Genomic DNA, 15947 nt, shown 5'->3' with positions numbered 1-15947 from the left:
ATCTTGCATATACAAAGAAATCCTACAACTCAATGACAATAGTACAGACAGCCCAATTATAAAATGGGCAAAAGGTATGAAAAGACAGTTCTCTGAAGAGGAAATACAAATGGCCAAGAAACACATGAAAAAATGTTCAGCTTCACTAGCAATTAGAGAGATGCAAATTAAGACCACAATGAGATACCATCTAACACCGGTTAGAATGGCTGCTATTAAACAAACAGGAAACTACAAATGCTGGAGGGGATGTGGAGAAATTGGAACTCTTATTCATTGTTGGTGGGACTGTATAATGGTTCAGCCACTCTGGAAGTCAGTCTGGCAGTCACTTAGAAAACTAGATATAGAGCTACCATTCGACCCCGCGATTGCACTTCTCGGTATATACCCGGAAGATCGGAAAGCAGTGACACGAACAGATATCTGCACGCCAATGTTCATAGCAGCATTATTCACAATTGCCAAGAGATGGAAACAACCCAAATGTCCTTCAGCAGATGAGTGGATAAATAAAATGTGGTATATACACACGATGGAATACTACGCGGCAGTAAGAAGGAACGATCTCGTGAAACATATGACAACATGGATGAACCTTGAAGACATAATGCTGAGCGAAATAAGCCAGGCACAAAAAGAGAAATATTATATGCTACCACTAATGTGAACTTTGACAAATGTAAAACAAATGGTTTATAATGTAGAATGTAGGGGAACTAGCAGTAGAGAGCAATTAAGGAAGGGGGGAACAATAATCCAGGAAGAACAGATAAGCTATTTAACGTTCTGGGGATGCCCAGAAATGACTATGGTCTGTTAAATTCTGATGGATATAGTAGGAACAAGTTCACAGAAATGTTGCTATATTATGTAACTTTCTTGGGGTAAAGTAGGAACATGTTGGAAGTTAAGCAGTTATCTTAGGTTAGTTGTCTTTTTCTTACTCCCTTGTTATGGTCTCTTTGAAATGTTCTTTTATTGTATGTTTGTTTTCTTTTTAACTTTTTTTTTCATACAGTTGATTTAAAAAAGAAGGGAAAGTTAAAAAAAAAAAAAAAGAAAAACAAGGAAAAAAAAAAAGATGTAGTGCCCCCTTGAGGAGCCTGTGGAGAATGCAGGGGTATTTGCCTACCCCACCTCCATGGTTGCTAACATGACCACAGACATAGGGGACTGGTGGTTTGATGGGTTGAGCCCTCTACCATAAGTTTTACCCTTGGGAAGACGGTTGCTGCAAAGGAGAGGCTAGGCCTCCCTATATTTGTGCCTGAGAGTCTCCTCCTGAATGCCTCTTTGTTGCTCAGATGTGGCCCTCTCTCTCTGGCTAAGCCAACTTGAAAGGTGAAATCACTGCCCTCCCCACTACGTGGGATCAGACACCCAGGGGAGTGAATCTCCCTGGCAACGTGGAATATGACTCCCGGGGAGGAATGTAGACCCGGCATCATCGGACGGAGAACATCTTCTTGACCAGAAGGGGGATGTGAAAGGAAATGAAAGAAGCTTCAGTGGCAGAGAGATTCCAAAAGGAGCCGAGAGGTCACTCTGGTGGGCACTCTTACGCACACTTTAGACAACCCTTTTTAGGTTCTAAAGAATTGGGGTAGCTGGTGGTGGATACCTGAAACTATCAAACTACAACCCAGAACCCATGAATCTCGAACACAGTTGTATAAAAATGTAGCTTATGAGGGGTGACAATGGGATTGGGAAAGCCATAAGGACCACACTCCACTTTGTCTAGTTTATGGATGGATGAGTAGAAAAATAGGGGAAGGAAACAAACAGACAAAGGTACCCAGTGTTCTTTTTTACTTCAATTGCTCTTTCTCACTCTAATTATTATTCTTGTTATTTTTGTGTGTGTGCTAATGAAGGTGTCAGGGATTGATTTAGGTGATGAATGTACAACTATGTAATGGTACTGTAAACAATCGAAAGTACGATTTGTTTTGTATGACTGCGTGGTATGTGAATATATCTCAATAAAATGATGATAAAAAAAGTCATTGAGCTGTACACTTAAAATTTGCACACTTCATGTATATGTCAATAAAAATTTTAAAGCCAAAAGAAAAAAAAAAAAAAAAAGTATATGGAGAGACAGACCTAAGATGGCGACTAGGTGAGACAAAGAAAAAACACCTCCATGGAAAACACTAGATAAAAACCAGAAGGGACCCAGAACACCACTTCCAAAGTAGCTTCAGCTGGACAAGTTCTGCTAAAGCCACAGGGAACGTGCTTTTGGTGAAACCAGGAGTCTGCATTCTCAAACGAGTGAGTGAGTAGGCTGAATCCCTCGGCCACACTTGACTGGGGAGAAACGGTGGGCTGGACTTTTAAAAATATATATATATTTTATATTTATAACAGGAACAGCTGCAGATAAGATGGGAGTGGTCTGGAGTAATGCCTCAGTGTCTGGGGTGGAGGATACCCCTTCTCACAACCACTGCTGATTGTCTTGGGTCCAGAGAAACAAAGAGGGGACACGCGGCTTGCAGCGGTCTCCCCAGCAGGCGGTGCTGCTCCTACCCGGGGCGAGCACACGGTGTAGAGCCCAGCCGAGAGGCCCAGCCTCCCAGCCGTCACCCCGGTAGGTGGGGCTGCTCCTGGCCAGAGCCGAGCACATGGCGTAGAGCCCAGCCGAGAAACCCAGCCTCGTGGCCGTCTCCCCGGCAGGCGGGGCTGCTCCTGCCTGGGGCCGAGCACACGGTGCAGAGTCCAGCCGAGAGGCCCAGCCTCCCAATTGTCACGCTGGTGGGCAGGGCTGCTCCTGCCCGGGGTGAGCACACAGTGTGGAGCCCAGCCAAGAAACCCAGCCTCGCAGCTGTTGCCCCAGCAGGCGGGGTTGCTCCTGCCTGGCTGAACACACAGCACAGAGCCCAGCCGAGAAACCCAGCCTGGCAGGGAGTCTTTCCCGCAGCATCACTCACACGACGCAATATCGGCCGTGGACAGTGGCCTTGAATACACCCACGGCTGATTGTCCCGGAGCTGGGAGAGCGGAGCTGTGCGGAAAGGGGGAAGTTAACGCGTCCCATTCAACCATCTTTGAAGCGGGCTGGAAACGTCCCTACATAGCCCAGTGGCCCAGGGCTTCCCTGGAGGCCAGTGCTCACTTGTGGCGTGGCACGGCCCGCCCGACCCCCCCCCCCCAACAGAGGTCCTGGAATAACACAGCAGGGAGGGGGGAACTGCTCGGAAATCCCAGGGAACCTATGCCAATACCAAGGACTTTTGTGTCAGCGGCAGAGAACAGCCTTAAATCTCCGGGAACACCTGGGAGATTTGATTGTTAAACCTGCCCTTCCTCCCTAACCACTCAGGCACACACCCCTCATTGGGGGCAGACAGCACTGACAACACAGCCAAATTAAGTGCACCAATTGGACCCCAAAAGAATCAGATCCCCACATACCACAAAGTTAGGGAGAACTGACTTGAGGGGAATAAGTGATTCACGGACGCCATCTGCTGGTTAGTTAGAGAAAGTGTATGTCACCAAGCTGCAATTCTAACAAATTAAAGACTCACAGATGCCATCTGCTGGTTAGTAAGAGAAAGTGTACGTCACCAAACTGTCTCCCTGAAAAATTAGATCAATATCCCCCGTTTTTTTTTTTGATACAACTTGAAAGAAACCTATCAAGCAAAACAAATGCCAAGAGGCCAAAAACAACAGAAAATCTTAACGTATATGATAAAACCAGACGATATGGAGAATCCAGCTCCAAACACACAAATCAAGATTTCGGAAGAAACATTATACCTCGCAAAATTAATTAAAGCACTACAATCAAAGAACGAAAACATGGCAGAGGATTTAAAGGACATCAAGAGGACCATGGCCCAGGATATAAGTGCCATAAAGAAGACCCTAGAAGAGCATAAAGAAGACATTGCAAGAGTAAATAAAAAAATAGATCTTATGGAAATAAAAGAAACTGTTGGCCAAATTAAAAAGACTCTGGATATTCACAATACAAGACTAGAGGAAGCTGAACAACATCTCAGTGTCCTAGAAATCCAGAACAGAAAATGAAAGAACAAAAGAAAGAATGGAGAAAAAAATAGAAAAAATCTCAGTGGATCTCAGGGATACGATAGATAAAATAAAACGTCAAAACTTAAGACTCATTGGTGTGCCAGAAGGGGAAGAGAAGGGTAAAGGTCTAGAAAGAGTATTCAAAGAACTTGTTGGGGAAAACTTCCCCAACCTTCTACACAATATAAACACACAAAGCATAAATGCCCAGTGAACTCCAAATAGAATAAATCCAGATAAACCCACCCCAAGACATATTCTGATCAGACTCTCAAATACTGAAGAGAAGGAGCAAGTTCTGAAAGCAGCAAGAGAAAAGCAATTCACCACATACAAAGAAAACAATATAAGACTAAGTAGTGACTACTCAGCGGCCACTATGGAGGCGAGAAGGCAGTGGCATGACATATTTAAAATTCTGAGAGAGAAAAATTTCTAGCCAAGAATACTTTATCCAGCAAAACTCTCCTTCAAATTTGAGGGAGAGCTTAAATTTTTCACAGACAAACAAATGCTGAGAGACTTTGCCAATAAAAGACCTGCCCTACTTCAGATTCTAAAGGAAGCCGTACCAACAGAGAGACAAAGAAAGGAGAAAGAGATATAGAGAATTTTAACAGACATATATAGTACCTTACATCTCAAATCACCAGGACACTCATTTTTCTCTAGTGATCACAGATCTTTCTCCAGAAGGGACCATAAACTGGGACATAAAACAAGCCTCAAGAAATTAAAAAAAAAAAAAAAAAATTGAATATACTCAAAGGACATTCTCCAAACACAATGGAATACAAATAGAAGTCAATAATTTTTTAACTATAACTCTACTATTTACTTCCTACATGATAAAAAATACACAAACCCTAAGGACAAATCAGTGGTTTTGAACTCAATGTAAAATATGTAATTTTAGACAACTATATAAAGGTGGGGGAATGAAGGAGTGTAGGAACATAGTTTATGTGCCCTATTGAAGTGAAGGTGGTATCAAAGGAAAACAAGATTGATAGGGATTTAAGAGGTTAATTTTAAGCCCCACAGTAAACACAAAGAAATTATCAGAGAATATAACCATCGAGATGAAAAGTAGAGTCTGGGTTATGAGAAATGGGGGAAGAGGCAATGGGGAGTTGAGAAAGGAGTATAGGGTTGCTGTTTGAGGTGAAGGGAAATTTCTAGTAATGGATGGTGGGAAAGAGCATAACATCATTCTAAATGTGATTAATCCCACTAATGGAATGCTAGGGAGGGGGTGGAATGGGAAGATTTAGGCTGTATATATGTTTCCACAATTGAAAAAAGGAAAAAAAAAAAAAGACAGTCTAACTAGATGACAATTGAATGCTAAGGATGAACTTGGATGGGATTGGAGGGTGGAGGACAGGTGGCTTGAAGGGACACAGTTGAAACATAAGGAAAAGGAAATACAGAATGTAAGCATTGTATCATTGTTGAATCTCTTATACTTAGCTGTGTTTAATAGAATTACATAAAAGAATGTTCTTGTTCATGGGAAGTACATACGTGAATTATAGTGTATGTTCAAGGAGGTGTGCAACTAACTCTCATATGTTCAGAAGACAGAGAAATATATGATGGATGATAGGGAGGGAGGGAAAGAAATAGTGATGTGACAGCATGTTAAAGTTGGTGGATTGAGCTATCGGGGGAGGGGGTCAGGGTATGATGGAATTCTGTGTATGGAGCTAGTATTGTTTTTGCAACTATTCATGGAACTTTGAATTTATCTCTAAATAAATAAATTAAAAAAATTAAAAAAAAACGAAAGAACTGGAAAAAAAAAAAAAAGTAAGAGGACAGCTTACTCTCGGGGGAAGCAAGCGATTGGAATCAAAACTGCATTTTCCTATCCCACTTCCCTCACATTCAAAAATCAGTGGAAATTTTGAGAGAAATTTGCCAAGAATCTGCTTTTTTATTCACTTCTCTCAAAGATGGTCTTAAAAAAGAATATTCTATCAATAACTGCAAGTTGTAAGAGAAGAAAGCAATGAAACTCAAGATCTAGATGGTTGCTTTTTATAGAATTTCTGATGGGCGACATTAATTTCAGCATTTTGTAAAAAACTTAAGCAGTATGACTGTTCCTGATATAGACTGGCTACACTTACCTAGGTATAGATTTCTCTTTTGTTACTATAAGTAAGCCGAATTAGTTTTGCCAGTGTGGGAAAATATAAAATCAGCCATCTGTGTGATAACACTGTTTTCATGTTGCAATGCTTAATATCATTCAAATCAAAATAAACAAAGCTCTTTAATGGAAAAAAAAAAAAAGTATATGAAAATTTCATTAAATTTTACCATAGGTCAAAATAGTACTTGAGTTTCCCCAGGGGTTCCCTCACATTTTCTGGTATTCCTCTTGGCCTTAACTATGTATTAATAATCCATTTTATCCTTGATAACCAGCATCAGTTACCCCAGCCAACACTTCAGTTTCCCATTTTTGCCTCTTTACTTATAAGCAAATTAAGTAGATGGCAGGTTCAGCTTCCAATTCAGGAGAACTAGTGCTATGTCTTTTCTTAGGTTATCTCACTTTGTAGATAAAGTGTGCAACAAAATATACCAACCCGAGGGGTGAGAGTACTGGGGAGTTATTGCTTAATGGGTGCAGGGTTTCTGTTTGAAGGGATGAACATGTATGGGTAATGGATATTGGTGATGGTAGCATAATTTTAAGGATACAATTAATACACTGAATTGTACAATTGAAAGTGGTTAAATTGGACATTTTGAGTTCTATATATATTACTACAATAAAAAGTTTTAAAACTTTGGCCACTGGGAGGATTTCCCTTAAATCCTTTAGAACCATCTTCAAGGATAGCTATAATAACACAGCAGTCTATTTCCAGCTGATGTCAGCAAATTCTAAAGAGCCATCTACAAACATTGCTAAAAATCTGCTATAATGATGCACCCAGTTTTATGATTTGAATTAGATAACCCCCAATTCATGAGTCTCATGACCAGGTTGTCTCCACCAGAGCTTGGTAGCAATCCAGGAGTGTTTTCTTAGCAGCTGTTATCTGCTGAAGGAGGTATGGCACTGTTCCAAAACCCTAGAGACTGCCACTTCTCTTTTATTAGGACCTGCTAAAGCCTTGTTTCTACGTTTCATTTAGCTAAAAGCACTTCAGGCTCCATTGACTCTGCCAGGCCATAAGCTCCAAGAAGCAGAATAGCTTGCACAGCAACCTGCTGGAGAATTTTTTATTGTCCCATGCCTCACTTAATACTAGCAGCTTTTCAGGACAGCTTCATATATAAAATATGTATGTAGATTTTTAAAAACAATCATGACACGAACACCCATCATACCATAGCCTAGAAGCCCCAGTATGCTCCTTCCCAATTGTAACACTCTGCTTGCCTCTGATAGATGATTGCTGTCCTGCATTTTGTATTAATTCCTTTTGTGGATTTACCACCTAGGTATGTATCAAACAATATGTTGTTAGTTCTGTTGGTATTTGAACTTCATATAAGTGAAATCATGCTATGTATGTTACTTAACTTCTACTGAATATTATGCTTTAGAATTTTTTTCTCGTCGTGGTATGTCTATATGGTTCATTCCTCTTTTGTGCTTTATAGCATTCCACTGTATGCATCTCCTGGTTTTGGAGAATTGGGTCATTCCCAGATTTTTTTTCTATGAAAGCTATTATAAGCAACACTGCTATGAATATATTTAGATATATCTGTTGTTTGGTTCATATGTACAAGAATTTCTCTACAATATATACCTAGTAGAATATTGGATCATAGCATATGGATGGGTATGACATTTCTAAGTGATGCCAAACTGTTACGTGTGTGTGTATGTGTTTATAAGAAGTTGTACCTATATACCTTTCATAATGGTAGATAGAGTACAAAGTGCAGCAGCTTGACCTTTGTTTTTGAAGACAATACTGAGAAGAGCCTGTATGAATCATTTAGGTGGCAAGTTTCTGTATTTTAGCAGAATGTTCTTCTCCCTCTTACGCATATATCCAAATGAAGCATCTCGGGAACTTTCTATATCTTCTTGCCGTATCTTCCATATCTTTCCATGTCTTCTTCGAGGCTTGTCATCATAATTGTGATATATTGTTGAATGGTGAGGCAGTTAAAGTCCCTGGGAATCAGATTGTAGCACTGAGATAGAGAGTTGATCTCTATTTCTGGAGGCTGGCTGTGAAGGTATACTACTGTCCCTTCTAGTAAAGGTAGATAGACTCTTGTAATATCTGTGATCAGAACTTAGAAAATGCATTAGCTAGATTAATTAGCTAGTTTTGACCATGTGCTAAAGGTTTTATTGTTCTGCTACAGTAAGAAAACTCTAACATAAGCTTAAATTTTCAGTCATATTTAATGTGTTTCCAAGAACAACTAGCCACATTGAGGAAATAAGTAGATCTGTGACTGCCTATTTCAAGTTGTTGATGGTGAAGTCAATCTATGAAATTTCTTCAGGAATGTGCACTGCTTTGATATTTCAATAAGGAAGGGGAGTAATAGTTCTACCTCATCCTTACTACCAAAATAGCTATCATATCACTTATCTGAAAACAATGCTGGAGATCCTGTCTATTCCCAAGGTTATTATTTTATTACATTGACTCAGAAATTGCAAAATGAACTTAAGGTCTACTCTGCACTACTGAGTTTATCATCAAGAATTGAGCCTCCCCCCTCCCCACTTCATCACCTGGTCTGTTAAGCTCTCTTTCTAACTTGAAAGACCTCAGAAACATTGTGGCTATTCAGGAAGTAGTGTTCTCTGAGTTTTTCACTTTGATATCCCAATTATTTTGAATTATCTTCCAAAAGTTATCCACATGATTTCCTCTCTAACTTCATTCAAGTAACTAGTCAAGTGATCACTTATCAAGAAGACCTTTCTTGACCACCCTTTCTAAAGCAATACATCATTCCCCTTCATTCTCTGCTCTGTCATTCTGTATCTTTTTAGTGTTTTTCATCACCTGACAAACTGAATAATTGTTGTTTATTATCTAGCTTTTTAAATAAGGTTCAGGATAATGGAGTTTGTTACATCACATTACTATATTCTCAGCACCTTGAACATAGTTCAGTACATAGTAAATGCTCAGTGAATAATTCTTAATTGAATGAGTTGCTCAAGAAGATAGGATTTAAAAATTCTTAAAAGCATATGTGAACATTTTTAATCTGCTGAGGCACTAGGTTAACTAAGACTTATAATCAGTGATATGTTCTGTTGGTAAATTATTTGCAATACTATTGACAAGAATTCTGACAACTCTCTGCTAATCATAAAAAATAATGACTCATGCCATCAAGAGTTGGTATAGAAGAGAAAATAGCGAACAATTATATATAGACATTTTTTATCTGTTTCTAGCTATAGGATTACTAATATTTTGTTACTTGCTAGCCAAAATAACCTAACTTCAAAGATTTCACACTATCTTTGAAAACTGTGTGCATACACTTATAGCAATTTGGTAATTAGTTACTGATGTTAGCTCAAAAAGAAATTTATAACAAATTTTCTTGTGGGCAAAAATACAAGAGTCAAGATTTCCAAATTTTGAAATGCCCAGTGTTCAGTATTCCTATATTAAATCCAGATTCATTTTGGGGAAAAACTGGTTAAAATGTATTATAGAATAAATGGCAAATCTCACACATACTATATTGCTGATACAGACATCATTCAGTTGGTGCCACATGAAAGTAGATGTGCTCTGTTGTTCCAAGTCTGTTACCTAGCAGTATCTTTAGCAAAATTGGGAAAGGCTTTTTAAAAAGTTTTCCAGAATGCTGTTGCATTTTATGCACAAAATAGAGAAATTTTGTTATGAATAATTCCCATTGACAGAAATATATACTGTCTATTTATTAGGAATCTTAGATGTGAAAGAATTTTAACTTTCTTGTTAATGTCATGATCTTCATGAGATTGACTTGTCCGTGTCCTGATTTTCAGAGAAACTTTTAAGTTTAATTGGCATTCTTAAGGTAGTCATCTAAGTGTATTTGTATTATTAAGAACTATACGTAATGGAGAATAGAATCTGTGTTTGTGCTAGGCTATAAGAGCAGTTTCCCTTATTCTGCAATTTTCTACTAGAATATTAGTTTTTACAACTCTTTAAAAATATATAAAGGTGGAATTTTATTGGTATAAATATATTTTATATAAGGGTTTAAATTTTAATGTAGTTATTATAGAGAAAATCAAAGAGAATGTTATGGCTTTTTGATGAAGATAATTGTGATTGGAGGTTATGAATGACATTTACCATCCTTCTCAACATTAGATTTATTTCTTGGATTATTTTGGTTGCACAGTATCATGAAAGCCCTATTGATACAAATAAATAGTTTAAAAATGATAATGTGTCATTTTAATAGCACAGATCCAGCAGTTCCAGGATACTCACTCTTCAATTATACTGATCACAAAACTTGAGAAAAGAGTAGTATGAAATTTTATTCCAGATTTCAGTCACAGACATTATCTAAGAACAACTTGCTCTTTTTAATAATGTATATAAAATTTCAGCAACCAAAGTATAATAATCCCTCTAATTCTGCATGTACTTTTCACTTTCTATTGCAAAACTATTAGATTAGACTATACTAAAAACATGCATCAAGCAGAGACACTAGTTTCTTGCCTGGCATTTAATTAAGTAAAATATGTCTGTGCTACGATAGTATATTCACTTATATAATTCCTTTTGTGTAGACATTTAAAGGCCTGTATTTTAAAAGCCCACTCTATAGATAAAACATTCCTAAACAATAATATATGTACAGTAATTTCAAATGTAGGCACAGCAAAGTCAAGAGCTATAAACAACAATTTGTAAAACTAGCACTACAAAGCAATGTATTGCTTCTTTCCAATATATTAATAGGGGGAATGTATTGGATAGTGCATGTTAAATTAAAAAAAATTTAGTATATGTTTAAAAATAGAAAAATGAATGAAATATTAATTCTAATCAGACTGTGAAAGGTTATGTATATATTTTATAATCTAGTACAACCATTAAAGCACTGTTCAAGGAGATACAGTCAAAATCCCACTAGATAATTAAATGGAATAATAAAAAAAATGTTCAACTAATCCAAAAAAAAGGCAGAAAAAGTGAAATAGGAACAAAAATTAGAGGGAAAAAAAGAAAACAAATAACAAAATGGTAGATCTAAATTAAAACATAAAAATAGTCTCATTAAATCTAAATGTAAATTAAACAACAAGATTGTCAGGCTGTAATTTTTAAAAAATAACCAAAGAATGGGTTGTTTATAAGAAATTCGCTTCAACATCATGGTATTGAAAATAAAAGAATAATGGAGAAACACTTTGGAAATACAGAGGTAAGGACCTCCAAAACTCTGCTTCTCAGTTAGGGTTTTCCAGAGAAACAGAACCAATAAGGGACCAATATATATATATATATATAGAGAGAGAGAGAGAGAGAGAGAGCAATCATCTGAATATTAAGTGATATGTATATATATAAATAACCTCAAGTAATTTAAAATAATTGAAATCATTCAAAGTATTATTTCTGACCATAATTGTATTAGACTAGAAAATAATGATAGAAGAAGAGGAAATCTCCAAACACTTGAGAATTAAATAACGCACTTCTAAATAATTCTTGTGTCAAAGAGGAAACCTTGAGGGAAATTAGAAAACATTTTGAACTGAAATAAAATGAAAATATATCAAAATTTGTGGGGTATAGCTATAGTAGAACTTAGAGAAAATTTATAGCATCAACTGCTTATTTTATAAAACAGAAAAAGATTCAAATCAATAATCTAAGGCTCAACCTGAAGAAACTAGAAAAAGAAGAGCAAATTAAACCCATATCAAGCAGAAGGAAGGAAATAAGAAAAATAAGGGCAGAAATCAAATTTAAAACATACAACTAATAGAGAAAATCAGACATCAAAAGCTAGTTCTTTGAAATGTTTAATATAATTGATATAACCTCTGTATAGACTGACAAAAAAATAAAAAAAGATAAAAATTACTAAGATCAGCAATGAAAGAGGGTAGTATTACAGATTCTGCAGACGTTAAAAAGAAAATAAGGAAATACTAGTAACTCTATGAAACTAAATTCTACAACTTAGATGAAATGGATCAATTCCTCAAATCTACAAACTGGCAAAGTTCATCTGAGATGAAATAGATAAACCAAATTGTCCTATTACTATTAAATATATTAGAGTTATAGTTTAAAATCTTCTAAACAAGAAATGTCCAGTCCCAAATTGTTTCACTGGGTAATAATAGCAAATATTTAACAGAGAAATAACACCAATTTTATACAATATTTTCTAGATAATAGAATAGGTGAGAATACTTACTAACTCATTTTATGAGACCAACATTACCCTGCTACCAAAACGAGGCAAAGATTTAAAAAAGAAAACTACAGTTTAACATCCCTCATGAACACAGATACAAAAATCTACACCAAAATAGTAGCAAATCAAATCCACCGTGACCAAGTAGGAATTATATGGGGTACATATAAATGCTGATTCAATATCTGGAAATCAATAAATGTAATATACTATATTAACTCTAAAGAATAAAGCCAAGTGATTATATTATTTGAGTCACAAAATGCATTTGAGAACATCTATTCATCATAAAAACTCTTCACAAATAAGGAATAAAAGGAAACTCCATTAACCTGAAAAAGGCATCTATAATAAAACCCTAGAGCTAACATCAAACTTAAGTGGTGAAAGACAGGATACTTTCCGCCTAAGATCAGGAGCAAGGCAAGGATGTTCACCTTCACTAATCCTCATCAATGTCTTACTGGAAGTCTTAGGCAATGCAATAGGCAAGAATAAAAAAAAAAGTTATGCAGATTGGGAAGGAAGAACTAAAACTGTCCCTATTCACAGATGACATATTTCTCTTTGTAATAAATCATAAGTGAGTTCTAGAAGCCACAGGTTGCAAGGTTGCAAGGTTAACACACAACCTCAATCTTATTTCTACACACTAGCAACATACAATTGGAAACCAATTTTTTTTCTTAAAATCAATACAATTTATAGTAGCTTTCCACAAAGTGAAATTCTTAAGTATAAACCTAATAATATATGTGCAATATTTGTGTACCAAAAACATACAACATGCTGATGAAATGAAATCAAGGAAGATCCAAATAATTGAAGACATGCCATGTTCGTGAATTTGAAGACTAGCGATGTCATTCTTTCCAAATTCATGTGTAGATTTAGGGAAATACAAATCAAAATATCAGCAAGATTTTTGTAGATATAAAGAAGCTGTTACTAAAATTTATATAGAAAGGCAAAGAAAATAAGATAGCTAAAAGTAATTTTGCAAAAAAAGAATAAAGTTTGAAGAATCACACTACCGAATTTCAAGATGTTTTATAAAGCTACAGTAATCAAGACAGTGTGGTATTGGCAAAAGCATAGACATATAAACCAATGGAACAAAATAGAGTCCAGAAAATAGACACCCACTGGTATGACCAGTTAATTTTTAACGAAGGTTAAAAAGTAATTTAAAGTAGTTTTTTCAATAGTAGTTTTGGAACAATCGGACATACATATGCAAAAAAATAAAAGTACCTCAACCTAAAACCTCTCATCTTACATGAACATGGACTCAAAATAGATCACACATTTAAATGTGAAATGTAAAATTACAAAACTAGAAGAAAATACAATCCAAGTAATTATGTGTATCAATATTTTGTTCTTTTTATTGCTGAATAGGATTCCATTTTATGAATGTACCAGAGTTTGATTATCCATTGACTCATTGAAGGAACTCCTTGTGGCCTGGGATTAGACATTCGTAGACATGACATCAAACCATGATCCATAACTATGTTGTAGGATTACATTGTAGAGAATGAGCATAAATCAATCAGGACATACGGAGATGAGAAGAAAAAGGTATTGTTACCTAAGCTATATCATAGGAAATGAAAATACAGAAGTTGTATTATGAATGGTATCATCAAGAATGGAGAAACTAGATGATTGAGGCCCCTGAGCGGCTGGCTCCACGGGCTTAAATTATCCAGTTTTTCTCTCCGTATCAAACTTAATGAGCAATTGCCAAGTAGCTACTTTGGTTATTGCATTATTGATATTACCAAAATCAGACCTTATGTTAAAGAAACAGTATACATATAAAATCCACATTATCTAAGTGTTTTCTCTGGTAAAATCTCAAAAGGCAGGGACTTCTGTATTTCATAATTTTTTTACAACCCTGCAGGCACCAGTATCTCTCTTGAACCCATAAAAAATCCAAATGTTGAAAAACTTTTGGGTACAATGAAAGATCTGGTTTTAGTTATAAAGCCCTTAACAGATGTCCCTCTAAACCTTTGGACTTAGTAGACTGAAACCACATTTTGCAATATATACTTCTGGATATCATAGAAAAGAGAATGCTAAATTAATGACAGATGAGCTGTTTGGAGAACTATCAGGTATACAATAATTTTTAAAAGCACTTATTTATTATAAATATGGTTTCAAATGTTCAGTCAACTTTAATATAATATAAATCTGGACTTATTCTCTAAGAGAATATAGCAGTTGAATTAAAATAGAATATATTATTTAACCAATGGTTATATGGCACTTGAAGTAGAGTGATAAATTCTCACTTTTACGTTGACTCTTTGAAGTATATTTGAATCTGTTTTATGAAAGATACATTATCCAATAGATTGCATATCAGTATGAAAGGCATATGGGTTGAAATGATCCTTTATCACTTGTTTATTTTTTTTACAATTGCACCCAGAGATTATTATAGGGTATATATAGAGAATAAAACAAGAAATGACTTTTTGCCCTCACATCTATATTCTTCAAATTTCTATTTAGATTCTCGTTTGGAACTTGCTTTGTAACTCTGACTGGAGACACTTGATGTGTCACCATTTTCATTGCTATGAATTGTTTATATCTCAGCAGGAATAATGACATAAATAGTTTGACTGTTGAGATGTGAAATCAGAGTGAACACTTGTCAGGGTCTTTTCAGCAAAATTAAATGTTACTAATTTAAAATGGATCGGAGTAATATTTTTCTGTATTTTGTTCATTCCATAATTTAAATTTAGATCATTTGAAATACATTTCTACAATTGGCTCATTTCTGGATCATTAAACCCCATCTTCAAATAATATTTATCATGCTTCTGCATGTTCAGAGGTCCAGAATGACTGCAGTTAAGGAGAGAGCATACACTGTTTCTTTAAAAGAAAACAAAACAAAACAGAAAACCCAAAACAAAGCGTAGTTCTTGAGCCTAACACTTTTATGTATATGATGAACAAACAGCATTTCTTTATTACTCCCATTCGTTTGACTCCTCCTTGCCATTTCTAATTCTAAAAATCTATATGGAATTTTAAATGTACTTTTGAATCATTAGCAGGCACATTAAGAAATATACTACATATTAAAGTTTTATGATATACTTTAGATAAATTGCTTTCAGATTTACTTCAGTGTGAGAAAGATGTGGAAATTAAAGTTGGAAGTTGTATTATTTAAAGGAAATATAGGGTTAAGTTTTGGAAATGAACTGATAATCGATAGGAAAGGGAATAAGAAGGAAACAACAGGGCCAAATACCAAGAACATAAAATAGCCATTATTTGGTCAAATGTTAGCTCCCAAGCAAAATAACATATTCTGTTGTACTTGAGACCCATTTGACCCAATTCTTACTTAAGGGTTTGTTCAACAAAATAGTACGTTATTCAAGCCATTGCTTGTTGTCGTTGTTATTGTTAAATCCATTTTCTCCCCAGACAGTGTAATAGCTCTTTTGTT

General features: G+C 35.7%; 1 protein-coding gene across 4 annotated transcripts in view; it reads left to right on the top strand.

Annotated features, from left to right (window-relative positions):
- The window catches only part of TRIQK (triple QxxK/R motif containing), a 136098-nt gene that overhangs the window by 110764 nt on the left and 9387 nt on the right, over positions 1-15947 (top strand). The window lies entirely within an intron of this gene.

The sequence above is a fragment of the Choloepus didactylus genome, chromosome 14, assembly GCF_015220235.1.
Source record: "Choloepus didactylus isolate mChoDid1 chromosome 14, mChoDid1.pri, whole genome shotgun sequence".
In the NCBI taxonomy this organism is placed as follows: domain Eukaryota; kingdom Metazoa; phylum Chordata; class Mammalia; order Pilosa; family Megalonychidae; genus Choloepus; species Choloepus didactylus.
The sequence above is the reverse complement of the archived record's forward strand: the minus strand, read 5'-3'. Positions and strand labels throughout refer to the sequence as shown.